General features: G+C 40.7%; 1 pseudogene; it reads left to right on the forward strand.

Moving 5' to 3' along the window:
* The first annotated feature begins 524 nt into the window (after window positions 1-524).
* LOC130488498 (transmembrane protein 138-like) overlaps window positions 525-13,777 on the forward strand; it is a 32,478-nt pseudogene continuing 19,225 nt past the window's right edge.

The following is a 13,777-nucleotide window of genomic DNA, read 5'->3' on the forward strand; positions in this document are numbered from 1 at the left end:
CAGCAGCATTGGGCCTGGAGGCATGGATTTACTGTGCAGCCCACCTTCTCCACCTTGTGGTGAGGGGTGCCCTGGGTCTGGGTTCTTCAGAGGAATCCCAACTGGACACTGCAACTCGTGATTTCCCATGTATCATCATGAAATGACAGTCACTTCTCTTGACATTTGAAGGACAAATTTCTGCTGGGTGAGAAGCAAGCCCAGAAAGGCATGCCAGAGCACAGCCTTTTTGGCGATGTCAGCACTCATTGGAACTCCACCCATGCCATGCTTGAGCATGCCTATTAAATTAGGTGGCGTGGAACACAGGCAGGATAATGCTTCTGCAGTCATCGTATTTGTGGACTTCCTGGTTGGCCACTGTGTGAACAGACTGCTGGACTTGATAGGCCTCAATGCATTGTTCTGTGAGAGCGATGTGTTGCAGCAAGAGAGCCAGCTCAACCAGGAGAGTGGTTCACTATCTCTCAGACTGTGGAGGTCCTTCAGCCTTTTAGGACTTTACACAGTTGCTCTCATCTGACATGGCAATGCTGGCTCTGGTCATTCCTATGATGCAAGAGCTTCATGAGAAGATGGCCGAGTTTCTGGAGCCAACGTAAGTCATGCAGACTACATTCCAGCAGTGTGTGTGCTGGTGCTGAGGCTATAAAACAATGTGGCAACCCGTCTTCAGCTTCTCACCCAGAAGCTGGTCTAAATGTTGGTGGCCATGTGTGACCTGTGCATCAAGGGCGAAGTATGCAATGTATTAGAACATAAGAATATAAGAAAACCCATGCTGGATCAGACCAAGGCCTATCAAGTCCAGCAGTCTGTTCACACAGTGGCCAACCAGGAAGTCCACAAACACGATGGCTGCAGAAGCATTATCCTGCCTGTGTTCCACAGCACCTAATTTAATAGGCATGCTCCTCTGATCCTGGAGAGAGTAGGTATGCATCATGACTAGTATCCATTTTGACTATTCCTATGGAGGGACCCATAAAACTAGACCCCTCAACCCAAACTTTACCAAACTTTGGGGTTCATGCAAGGAGTGTCCCTTGCAGCTAATCTGAAAATTTGGTACCCCTACCTCAAAAAAATGCCCCTCCAGGAGCTCCTCAAAAAATCCCCATAGTCTACCTTCTTTAACAATAATGAATGTGTGCTGGGAACTGCAAAGCCAATTTTCTCGTCATTGGTTTCAATGGGCCCATGTAAAGCAATGGGAAGACCTCCTATTCATTCCTTCGCAGATTCAAAACTATATATTGACAAGATACCTATCAATTAACTAAAGATATTTATTAGGTTAATCAATTGCGTATTAACGGATTAATCATTTACTTTTAAACATTCTTCCTACAAACCATCAGTTCAGATGTCTTTTTGAGATTCTGAAAGATGTATGAAGTAACTTTGCTTTCAACAGTGAGAGGTAGCTTTTACTAAACAGTAAAGGCCAGCTTTCATATTTTCTTTTTAAGTATGACTTCAGAAACACATCAGATCCAAATAAGTGCCAAAATGAACAAGTGTGCACTTTAATCTTTTTCCCTATCAATTAAAATGCCCCCCATTGAGTAATCAGCTAAACCTTTAATTGATTACAAAACTGATTTTTCTTTAACGCAATCCAGTCCAAACAGAGCACTCCCACCCCCCACCCCCACCCCAGTACTTTTGAACAAGATGGCTAGAAAAATGTTCCAAATGGGGGGGAAAATGCTGTTCGGACTAGAGACAAAATGAATGATTCTCCTCTTTCTTATATAGGAAGTGCCTAAAAGGAAAGAGATTCTTCTCAAGTGAACAATTTTATCATACACGAATGGCTTAAATTAAAATGTTCTTTCAGCCGTAGCCACACATATTATTCCTACCTCAATAATAGGTAAGTTTAAATTAAAAAAAAAAAACTCAAGAGAATTAACTTTCATTTGCTCTTATTCAAATAGACCAAGCATGCGCCATCTGTCAAAAACAAAAGTGATCAGTTGCTTAAGAGTGAACCCAAGATTTTAAAGATCTAACCTGCAAACTATGCTGTGGGCTGTATTGTGGTAATTGTAGGCGAAGCTGTAACTGGGTACAACTCATTTTTAGGCAGTCAGAAGGGTACAACTCATTTTTAGGCAGTCAGAGGGGATTCTCTCATATTTTTCTTATGATTAACTGCCATGCATATCCTTAAGATTGGGATGTAAGGATGTCATGCAATCTCCTGCATTATTGGGCCAGTCACTGGAACATAGCTCAGTGGTGTCTAGTGCTAAATACATTAGAAAAATCCACATGCATTGAAGAACACATCTGTCACATCTGTAGAGTAATAACAGAGAAATGTGTCAAAATGATGTATTATGGCTTCCAAAAAGGCATGAGACAAATAGATCTATCAATCCAATACTGTCCCTTTTATTCCTCTTGCCATCTTCAGAGTTGATCAAGTATCAAGTCAAAATAATCCTGCAGTATGGGTAAAAGAATGCCCTTGCCCCCAAGCAATTTATGGCCCTATTCACCTTAAGGTGTGAATAGTACTAGGATTACAGAATTAGATAACAGTGTGAACAGCAATCTGAGGCAAGGTATACAATAAACAATATAGAGCATGGATTACTCTGTACTGTTCCCTTGGAGCAAATGGCTGCTTTGGAAGACATTGTACCACACTCTGTGGCATTATACCACACTGAAGTGCCTCCTCTCTATGATCCTACAATAATCATGGCAGTGGATGGCAATCCTATTCCATTAATCTCTTTTTTATACCATCCTGAATGATAAAAGCATGGGGGCCTTCCTGACCTTCTCGGCAGGCTGATGCACAAGATGGGAGCCATGGTTACAGGGTTGCCAAGTATAACTTGAACTCTGAGTAGACCTGCTTAGAATTGCTCTGTGTGTCTTCCAGGCAACTCACCATTCACATATTTAAAAATTGCTAAATATATTACTTGTATTTAAGAGCAGACACCAGTGTGTGTGTGTGTAAAATATCAATTTACCTTTTGAATTTCTGCTCACACATAATCTGGGGCTCTGCACAAAAGAGAAGGCACCGTTTGCAGGACCAGCCCAAGATATTTTAGTGCCTGAAGTGGAAAATTGCATTGTATCGCACACCATCAAAATATAATAAATTCTGTAATAAATATTGATGGCTTTGAAATCTAATGTATCTTTAAACTCCCATCTATTATATTTATTTCCTGAAGGATTCCGTGTTTGAAGAGCAGAGCACAGAATTATCTCATTCACTACTGATACTACCTTAACAGTTATAGCTAAAACCCTGCCAAGTTCTTACATAAATGAGCACTGGAAAGGAGTTCATGTGACTCCTGTAAAGATCAAAATATGAAGTTAAGACAGTCGTTTTCTCTGAATAGGATAGAAAATTGCTTTGAATTATGCATGGTTTAATGAATATGTCATCACATTCACAAGCAGCAAGTACTGTCTGTCCATTTCTCGCACAAGGCTCTGAATGAAACCACTGACCTGATCTACACCAAGCAACAAGGAATAATTTGATAGCTCATGAAGCACTGTCATGGATGAAAGGGAATAATTTGTCAGAAGCTGCTCGACCTTGGAATTCAGATGTTAAGAATTCAGATTCTAAGCTCTCCTGAAGCTACTTAAGCAGTTAGCGGCCTGAGCTGCCTGCCCTCTGGCTGCTTAGACCTTTGCAGAGCCCATCCTAGGCACAGTTACCCCTTTTAAAATCCATGTCTTAGAAGTGTTTAGGATGGCACTGTTAGCAAAATCAGATCATCTAAGCCAGGAGGGCTGCGTCATTCCTTTCCTCTGAAATCTTACTGTGGTATCAAAGCATCAAGACTTGCAGAGCAGGCATGGAGGTCAGGGATTACACAACCTATGGGGGAGGCAGGGTCTTAACATGTGTTCTATATTTGGGCTCCTACTAATTGGAAATAATCCCCTGATATTTCCCAGGAAGAGACACTTTTATGTCCCCAGTGATAGGGGGAAAGAAGGCGATTAGGCTTTTAGTGTGCTAAAAGGGATTTAGCTAAAAGACTTCCATTAACAATAATAGAAGGGACATTGCCGAATTCTTGTGCTTGAGTAGAAAACCACCATCAGACCAAATTCTCTGCTAGAAAATTTAGCTTTGCATCTTCAGGCCAGAGAGGCAGAAGGGATGTGAAGAATCAATAGCAAACATTAATCACTGACCTGGGGATTTATATCATGATACATGCTTGATTGCTGTGACCTAGATGACCCAAGCTAGCCCAGTCTCATCAGATCTCAGGAGCTAAGCAAGGTCCACCCTAGTTTGTATTTGGATGAGAGCCCACCAAGGAATTCCAGGGTCACTATGCAGAGGTAGGCAATGGCAAACCACTAGGGTTGCCAGGTCCCTCTTTGCAACCGGCAGGAGGTTTTGGGGGTGGAGCCTGAGGAGGGGCAGGGTTTGGGGAGGGGAGGGACTTCAATGCCATAGAGTCCAATTGCCAAAGCAGCCATTTTCTCCAGGTGAACTGATCTCTATCGGCTGGAGATCAGTTGTAATAGCAGGAGATCTCCTGCTACTACCTGGAGGCCGGCAACCCTACAAACCACCTCTGAACACCTCTTGCCTTGTAAACTCTATGGGTTTTGCCATAAATTGGCTGCAACTTGACAGCACATTAAACAAATTGTGCATGTTTCTCCAATACAAATAAATTCTAGGATTAAAAAAATAATCTGTTTAAAAGTTAAGGCATTTTCACTTTAAAAAAAAAAGAATGGACATTTTAAACTAGGGATTGGTGAATATGCCATTTTTCATTTCTTTCTGTTGTCCTATGTTGTGGTATGGGATCTTTTCATTTTCTCCATATTCATCATCACTGATATTCCTAATTTGTTTATTTCTTTTATGACATTTTTACATCATTGGTGTGTTACATGTCATTTGTATGCCAAAATACTAATGTTGATTTCAGAATGCATTTTAATGGGAACTTCAGTGCAAGGGCACAGAAAATTTCAATGTAATAGTCCCACATGTCACATTTGCACAAAGCAGAAAGCAAATGGAAATAGGAGATATATATCTGCTTCTGTATCTATAGATATAGTCAAAATTAGAAAATGAGTTTTACTTAGCAAGTTTTAAGGTAAATTGCATCAACTAAATTTCTGCCTGGACCTTCACTACAGACAGTTCTAGCTGTGGTGGAATTAGTATCAGGCATAAAATTATTACCCACACTTGGAAGGCCAGATGTGTGGTAAAGATTGCCCACTGTATGGCTGGATTATTCAAGGAGATGGTAAATTTCCCAAGGGTTGCTTGCACAACATGGCAGGGGCTATAGGTAAATGGTGTTGCCTTTGCCCCAACTAGAAAATTTCAGTGCAAATTAATCACAAATGGCCAGCGAAGCAGAAACAGTTTTTACAGCTAGCCTCAATATATCCTTACCCAGTTTAATCCAGAAAATACTTTTTAGTCTGGCTAAGCCCAGATGTTCCAGCACATATTGAATCTCACAAAATGAGGTAGAAATCCTAAAGCTTTGTTATATGAAACTCATATACTACATAATCCTTTCTGGCTGACAAAATATGGCCACCTCTTGAAGTATGACTTTCTGTCCACAGAAGAGGCCTGTTTAGAAACGCTCCACACAACTTACAGTACAAAACCTTTTAGAGCATCACAGCACTTTATGTCGCCACAGCAATATTTTCCTGCAATAATCCTCTGTTATCAAAATAAACCTGCTAATGTTTTTTTAAAAATGCTGAGTAGCAATGTTATTTGATGTAGAGTGGAAGAGATAGAGTGGAAGAGATTTGGTATAGAGTGTTTCTGTGTCCCTTTCTTTTACACAGAAACACAAGTTTTTCTTCTTTGACTGTATCATCAGTAGAAGACAGGAATAACTGCTCTTAACTTGCATATTTAGAGGACTTTCAAATGTTGAAGAGGGTGTGCATTCCAAATCCCACAGGACTGTACCAGTTTGTAGTTTGGGGATACTGCTCAGTGCCTCATTGCCTTCAAATAGACCAGTGATGAAGACCGTATGGGGAGCCTTTAAGTGGTGGTGGTGGAAAATGCTGTCAAGTCACAGCCAACTTATGGTGATCCCATAGGGTTTTCAAAGCAAGGTACGTTCAGAGATGGTTTGCCATTGGCTGCCTCTGTGAAGGCTGAGAGAGTTCTGAAAGAACTGTGACTGGCTCAAGACCACCCAGCAGGTTTCATGTGGAGGAGTGAGGAATCGAACCTGGTTCTACAGATTAAAGTCCACAGCTCTTAACCACTACACCACACTGGCTCTCAGCCTTTAACTACTTAAGCTGTTTTACCAGCTGCTGTGGTTCCTGGAGAAAACTGACTTGATCCTAGTCACATGGTAACATCCAGATCAGACTACTGTAATGTGCTCTATATTGGCACAACCACAGAAGAAAGTCCAGAAACTGCAACTGGATTCAAATGTGGAGACAAGAGTTCTAATTGGACTTTCCATAATGAATACGTAAAACCTGTACATTTTCAGCTGTACTTCCTTCCGGGCTGTTAATTTTCTGGGCTATATATCCAAAAACAACACATGCCAAAATCTCTCTCGTATGCAAAGGCAGCTATGGTAAAGCTTCTGGCTTAGCTTGCCAAGATATTAACTTTGCATGAATATAAATATTATGGTGAGCCAGTATGTTCAAATCCAATCTTTAATCTATATATTGAAGTGGTACAGTGCACTTTCATACCATTAGACTTGAATCTTAGTACTGTGCTAATAGTTATTACCAGAAATATTTTTATCTTTTAGTTTAGTGACTAAAACAAGTTGGACATTGTACAGGAATAACAGTAATCTTACCTTTCCTTTAGGCTTAAAATGTAAATAAAATGACATGGAGAGAAGGATGGAAAAGGAAAAAGAAAAAAGTGGAAGGAGAAACACCACAGTCACAGTGTTGTGGTGGTCAGAGTGTCAGACTAGGATGTGGAAGACCCAGATTCAAACTTTTGCACTGCCATGGAAGCTTGATAGGTGACCTTGAGTGTCCAAAGAAAAGTCATAGTTTTTTAGCATTATACTTTTTATTTATTTACTTCATTTATACCCAGCCTTTTTCCCAATGGGAACCCAAAGTGGCTTAGATTGTTCTCCTTTTCTAACTAGCCTATATATTAGATCTTGGATGTTCTCTAAGGATTTCGGCAGGGAAATCAGTTCAGTTCCCCTGGTTCCCCTTTCCCTGTCAAATACTGATCTGTAGAGTTTAAGCTTTCTTTAAAAGGGTATAAGCAGGACTGCTGTCAGTTGGATCAGGGACTTACTAAGGAGAGAGACCACCAGAAGCTGTACATGGTGTTTTCTCAAAGGAAAAATGTATAGATCATGTCATGTCAAATGGGTGAATAGATCAAGCTTCAATCATTTACTAAGGGTGTGCACCATTTTTTTCAGTATTTTCCAGGATGAGGTTTCACAGACATGGATTTTTTTAGAAAAAAGAAAGAAGCCGAATTCTCATACAGTTATTGAGGGCAGGGGGTTGGCTTTTTCCAGATATTTGAAATTTTTCAGGTTTATTAGACCCAAACATGAAACGTTCTAGCCACTTTTGAACTCTGTGTGGGTCTCAGAGGCGGCAGGCAGCGCAGAGCTGAATGCTGGACTGGACCGCCTACCGCCTCTGAGACCAGGCTAGCCAGCAAGTAAGTGAGGGGGAGAGGGAGGGAGGGGGAGAAGGGATTCTCCCCAGTTTTTTTTTAAATGGCAGTGGGGCCAAAGCAGCTTGAATCATGGCATAAAATGCAACATCATTTGCGATCCGCTTTTTGGGATAAAAAAATCCCCAAAAATACCAATAAGTTTTTCTTTGGGTTTTTTTCAGCTAGGCTTTGCTAAATGCACACCCCTAATATTTACCAAGATTACCCAGTCTGCTGCTGCTGGGAATGTCAACAAAACCATCTGTCCCTGTTGTTCATTCTCTGAAGAAAAAAAGGAAACTTTTAAAGTCTCTGGTGTGGACATTCTTAATGAGTCACTCTATTGCCAACAAGAGTTTTTCCAGAAGAACAGCAGCATGTTCCTACAATTACCTAGAATCTATTGTCTCATGTATAAAACAAAAGATTTTCTGTGAGGCAAACATAAAAAGCAGTGTTTCTAGTCATGGAGATAGTACTTACATGTATGCACTGTGCATAGATGCTGAGCTCATGAGCCAGCAATTTCACATATGTAGGTGGGGGACTCATATGATTGCAACGTGTGCAGAGATTACTGTCACACGCTCTACATGAGCTGCCTTTGACAATGGTTCAGAAATGTCAGCTGGTCCAAAATGTGGCAGCCAGGCTACTGTCAGGGGTTGGTTAAAGGAATTGTTGTATCATCCCTGTGCTGAAAGATCCGGAGTGGTTAACCATCTGTTTCCGGGCACAAATCAAAATGCTGGTTCTTACCTTGAAGGTCCTAAACAGCTTGGAGCCGGGGTACAAAGGACCATCTCCTCCCATACTGTCCACCCTGCCGGTTCAGATCTGCCTCTCCAGTCCTGCTGTCTGTGCCCAGCCCAGAGGTGAGGCGGATGGACACTGGAGAACAGGGATTTTCTGTAGCAGCACCTCACCTTTGAAATACCTTCCTCCTTGAAGCTTGCCTAGCACCTACTTCCATTTCTTTTAGGAGCCAGGCAATTCTTTTTACCTAGGCTTTTAATTAGGGGTTTCATCTTATCACCTTTCTAATAGTCTGATTCTGTTTTATGGATAGTTTTTATGTTGCCAGTGTCTAATGGCTTGTGTTTTAATATTGTACTTTTTAATTGTAAGCTCTCTTTAGCAGGACTCTGAGGAAGTGGCATAGATATATTCTAAATAAATAATAAAACAGAGGGCTTGAATCAGAGGTCAAGTCTGGCCCTTAGCCACTGCACTCGATGTTACATGAAGGTTGTTAAAGGGTGGGTTTTTTTTCCCCCATCACTGTGACGCTTCCCTTTCTATCTAAAGTTGCTTGAGTCATTCAGTTCCAAGTGTCTGGTGCTTTAGACCATTACTATATGAGATCCCAATTAAAAAGGTACTGTAAGGCCAACGGGGTAATTATGGCCCACTCACAAACTGTCAGCCTAACTTCTCTTTACAGGGAAAGGACATAAAGTGGAGAGGAAGACAAACTACCGGTATGTGCATTACCATGAACTTTGGAGAAAAGGATAACAATAGGAAGGGGTGTGTGTGTGTGTGTGTGTGTGTGTGTGTGTGTGTGTGTGTGTGTGTGTAAAGTGCTGTCAAGTCACAGCCAACTTATAGTGACCTCATCAAGGGGTTTTCAAGGTACATGAGAATCAGAGGAGGTTTGCCATTGCTTCCTTTGCAGATTCTCTCTTGGTGGGCTCCCTTCCCTGTACCAACCCTGATTTGTTTCCGAGATCTGTCAAAATTGGGCTATACCATGCTTCCTTTTCTCCTATAATAGGTAGGTAGTGTTGTAACTGGGGCCCCTTAAAATTTGGCAATTGGGTTTTTTTTGTTTGTTTGTTTGTTTTTACATCAGAAGGTGTAATAAAATGTGCCAGGGAGGATCATGTGACAGGAATTGGGTTCCTCCGGAGATAGCCCATTTGAATTAAACGCCAAGTGGAAGAGATGAACGCTGGTCATAAAAAAAAACCTGATCAGGGGTAGGGGGACGAGGGCAACATGTTAGATTACCTGATAGGGAGAGCCTGGAGTATCCCCCACAAGGGGAAACATTCCTAACTCTGGATGGGGGAATCACGTAAACAGGCAGAAGGTTTAAAAGGTGGAATCTTCCTTTGTTCTGCTGTGATCTATGCAGGAGCCCACACTCTTCTGCAAAAGGGCAGTAGGGAGTTTGAGGATGTGTTTACTCCATCCAAGGTAACTTTCTTGTAATTTAACTTAGCTAGACTTAACGTATCATTTTTCTTTCCTTAGATCTGTATCTGCTATGCCGGACAGCTATTTTCCATGTATGTGCTCTAGTTTAATCTTTAGTAATAAACTTTCTGCCCTGATCTGGGTGGCCCAGGCTAGCCTGATCTCGTCAGATCTCAGAAGCTAAGCAGGGTCAGCCCTGGTTAGTATTTGGATGGGAGACCACCAAGGAAGACCAGGGTTGCTGTGCAGAGGAAGGCACTGGCAAACCACCTCTGATAGTCTCTTGCCATGAAAACCCCCCAAAAAGGGGTCGCCATAAGTCGGCTGCGACTTGAAGGCACTTTACACACAATAAACTTTCTTCCCTGTTTAAGAAAGCAGACTGTGACTCATTATTGAAGGAATGTGCACAAGAAAATAAACTGACTCCACAACTTTGAAAATGTGCAGACATGTATAACAACCATGCCCCAATTGATTCCAATGCTCGTGGATCAACTCCCAAGAAAATAGAACATGTGGGAAAACCCATATTTCCCTCAGAGAAACTCAAATTCCAAATTGAGACTCAGCCCATTTCAGTCAACCTTTTACCATCAAGATCTCCATTTTGCTTGATGGTGTCTATTGCACATGTCCAAATTCACATTCCACACTTTAGCGCTGAAACAGTCAACATTTAAGTTTGTGGAGTTTCTGTATTAACCTCACTTTTTATTTTTCCTCCACGGGATTCTGTTTCTTCCCTTACGGTAATTACGGATTAAAGTGTTCACTTTAAATTGAGAAAAATCCAGACAAATGAAGCATCAAAAGGATTAGCTAGGAAAATGTACAAGTACAAAGCTTCAGAAACGATTCTCAACGGATGTCTGTCCATTGCCATCAACAGATGAAAAAAGGTTCCACATTAATAGGCTGAGTACAGCTTGTGATACACTATAAAGGAAAGAAAGAAGACAGTGTTAAATCTACATAGCAGACCATGTCTTTCTCAATTGTGGTTATTTAGTTACAGGGATATTAGTATTGGCACCCAAATAAAGCCTTATGATAGATAACCTGAAAAGTGTTCCCTTCCATGGAAGTGGTAAGTCTACAGGCATCTTTAGTACTGGATTAGTTTTAAAATACACAAGGGCTGATTAGCAAACTAACTACAGCATGGAAATGCATGATGCAGCCGTTTCTAATACATTTCCCATCTCTATAGTACCAATTACGAAGTGTTAGTTGCAATTTTCCCTTGCCAGCTGCTCACAAGTGTAGATGCTGTTGCTTAAGCTACAGGCACTGGGTGTGCTTGGGTAATTCTGATGTTATCCAATAAGGATTAGGAGGCGAGCTCAAGTGTAAAGCTTATCTTCTCCAATGAGCACCTGAAGATGATGTACTTTTGTACAGGGACCAGCTGTCAGTGGATTAATTTGGCCTGTGTTTTTGTTCGAGCATATGTGGCTTCTCGAAGAAAGTGCCTTGTCTTTTGCGATGAAAGCCATTCATTATCCCTGATCTCCTGGGTGCAGTTTCTAAAGGACAGTCACCTTCACCGTCTGCTTTCTTTTTCTGTAGTACCTTCAGCACTCTTCTAGAGATTCTCTTTCTCCCCCCCCCCTCTCTCTCACACACACACAAAGAGATTACCATGTACTATTTCTGTAGCTTGTGCCTGATAAAGATTAGGTGACCTATTCATCTGTTTCTTCTGCCTATAATGCCTTTCAAGACAATCTTTTAGCTTGTTATTTTCAGGCTAATGTGATTTTCCCTGAGTGCTGCAAGAATAAGTACCCTTTTAATGATGAGAATGAAAAGATGAAGTTATTACAAAGAACAGCTCCCTGATTTTCACAGTTCTCAGAAAACTAGAAATAGTACAGAGGGCTTTGGTATTTGACAGGGCCTGGAACTGCCCGTCATTTTAGAGGTATAATAAAGAAAATATTGCATTTTTACCTATTCATTGGTTCCCTGTGAATGCAGGAGCTGTGTGAGAATTTAGAATTGCCCTCTTCATTGAATTAAATGAGAAAGCCCTGGTTTTGTCAGGCCTTGGTCTCTAGCAGGAGTATAGGCTGTTGACCTGAGTTTTGGCTACGTGTCAAGTCTTCAGTTCTCATGCCTGTAAACTCTGTGTATAGTATCCCCCATCCTGTTTTGCTCAGCTCCGCAGATGTTGGGCCGCTGTTTAGTCTTTCTCCCTGGGAACTGCTTATCTCAGGATTGCTTGCTCATGTTTACTTCCAAAGCCTGCATTGCTTTTAAACCATATAACCTGCCAACGTTTCCTCATTACAAGCCTTATCTGTTTGTAGACCGTCAGTTCTTTTATCTGTCCTATTGCTCCTAATAAAGTATTACTGCTTCAGAGCTGCCTGCCTGGATGAGTTTGCTTATGGGATGCTAGGGACAGACGCCTGAGTCTGACAGGTTTATTGTTAAATTTTATTGTTTTGTAACTGCATTATGTTCTATTGAAATGTAATGTAATGACAATGACTTAACCAAGGATTGTTAGCTACTCTGAGCCCAGTCTTGGCCAGGGAGGAAAGCAGCTTATAAATCTGACAAAATAAATAAATAAATAAGAACAAGGGGGAAGCATCCAATCTATATGTCAGAAATGTGCTTGGAAACCAATGTATTGGGTTGAAAAAAATTGTTCCTTTGCCATGACAGCATTTCACATATAAAGTCTAGTAGACACATACGTTGAACTGACAAATTATGTCATAGAAACTCACAGACTAGCAATAAAAAGGTGAGAGGAGGTTACTGAAGGTCTACTGTTGTGCAAATGGAAAGGTATCCAATGAAAGTAAATGTCTTATATTTTGCACCTTGCAAAATGCTTTCAAGCCTTGGGAATGTTGTGATATTACAGTTTCCAGTTCTGCTGTCAAACGCTACTTTTAGGATCTAAAATTGTAATGAAACAAGGACAAAAAAAGTGAATATCTTACTTACTTACATAGAACAACTCAGAAATGTTATTTACCAAAAAAAGTCTTATTTTTTTTTAAAAAAAAACAAAGATATTTAATACATTCTTCTTTGTTTCTTTGTGCTCCCAACCAATGAAAAGGTTGGGGGAATTTCTCACTTTTATGAGTTTTCTTTCAGTGTCATCTCAAAAGACAGCTGCAGCAAAGTGATGATAGAGGTACCCTTCCTTCTCTCTGCTGAAAAGGAGATAATTTTCAACATCATAAAAACTGATAGGAAAAATAGTGAAAATGTCCCATTTTCAGGACCATCGATCAGGGGAGATGAAGAGAGTGAATGTGATGTACCTGAATTTACAGTACCAAGGTATAAAAGAAAAGTAGATTCACCAGAACAGTTTGTGAAATGATCTATACAAATCTCTCCAAAGTGGATTGGTGAGTAAAAAAACAGAACATGAGACTCAGCAATAGTAATTGAAGAGGATTGTACATATACAGTAATTGGTTCCAAGTTGGCTATTAGCTAAGAAATCTTGGGTCAGAGCAAAAAAATCACAGAAAATGACAGCTCATTGTAACCATAGAAAGACTATATCTTTACTGGAAAATACACAAAATGACCATATGTCAATACTTCCAAATCATCCATGTATGCAGATCTGCAATGCTGTTTTCCCTTTCTCAAAACAGGATATAACCCAATGGGGATGCGGAGTAATTGCAAATCTGAATTATTAATAAAAGACTTTGGTGATGCACAGTAGTAAATTGATAAGTCTGTCAGCAATCACAAATTAACAATAAGTTAAGAGCCTCACCTTAAGAGCCTTATTTCCCCCTCATAAACCACCACTATTGCTCCAGAGACTTTTGGGTGCTCTCTTTTATTGTTTCTTCTGCCCCACACTTAAGATGGTTGACGGATCCACCAACAACT

Source organism: Euleptes europaea, chromosome 16, assembly GCF_029931775.1.
Source record: "Euleptes europaea isolate rEulEur1 chromosome 16, rEulEur1.hap1, whole genome shotgun sequence".
Classification (NCBI taxonomy): domain Eukaryota; kingdom Metazoa; phylum Chordata; class Lepidosauria; order Squamata; family Sphaerodactylidae; genus Euleptes; species Euleptes europaea.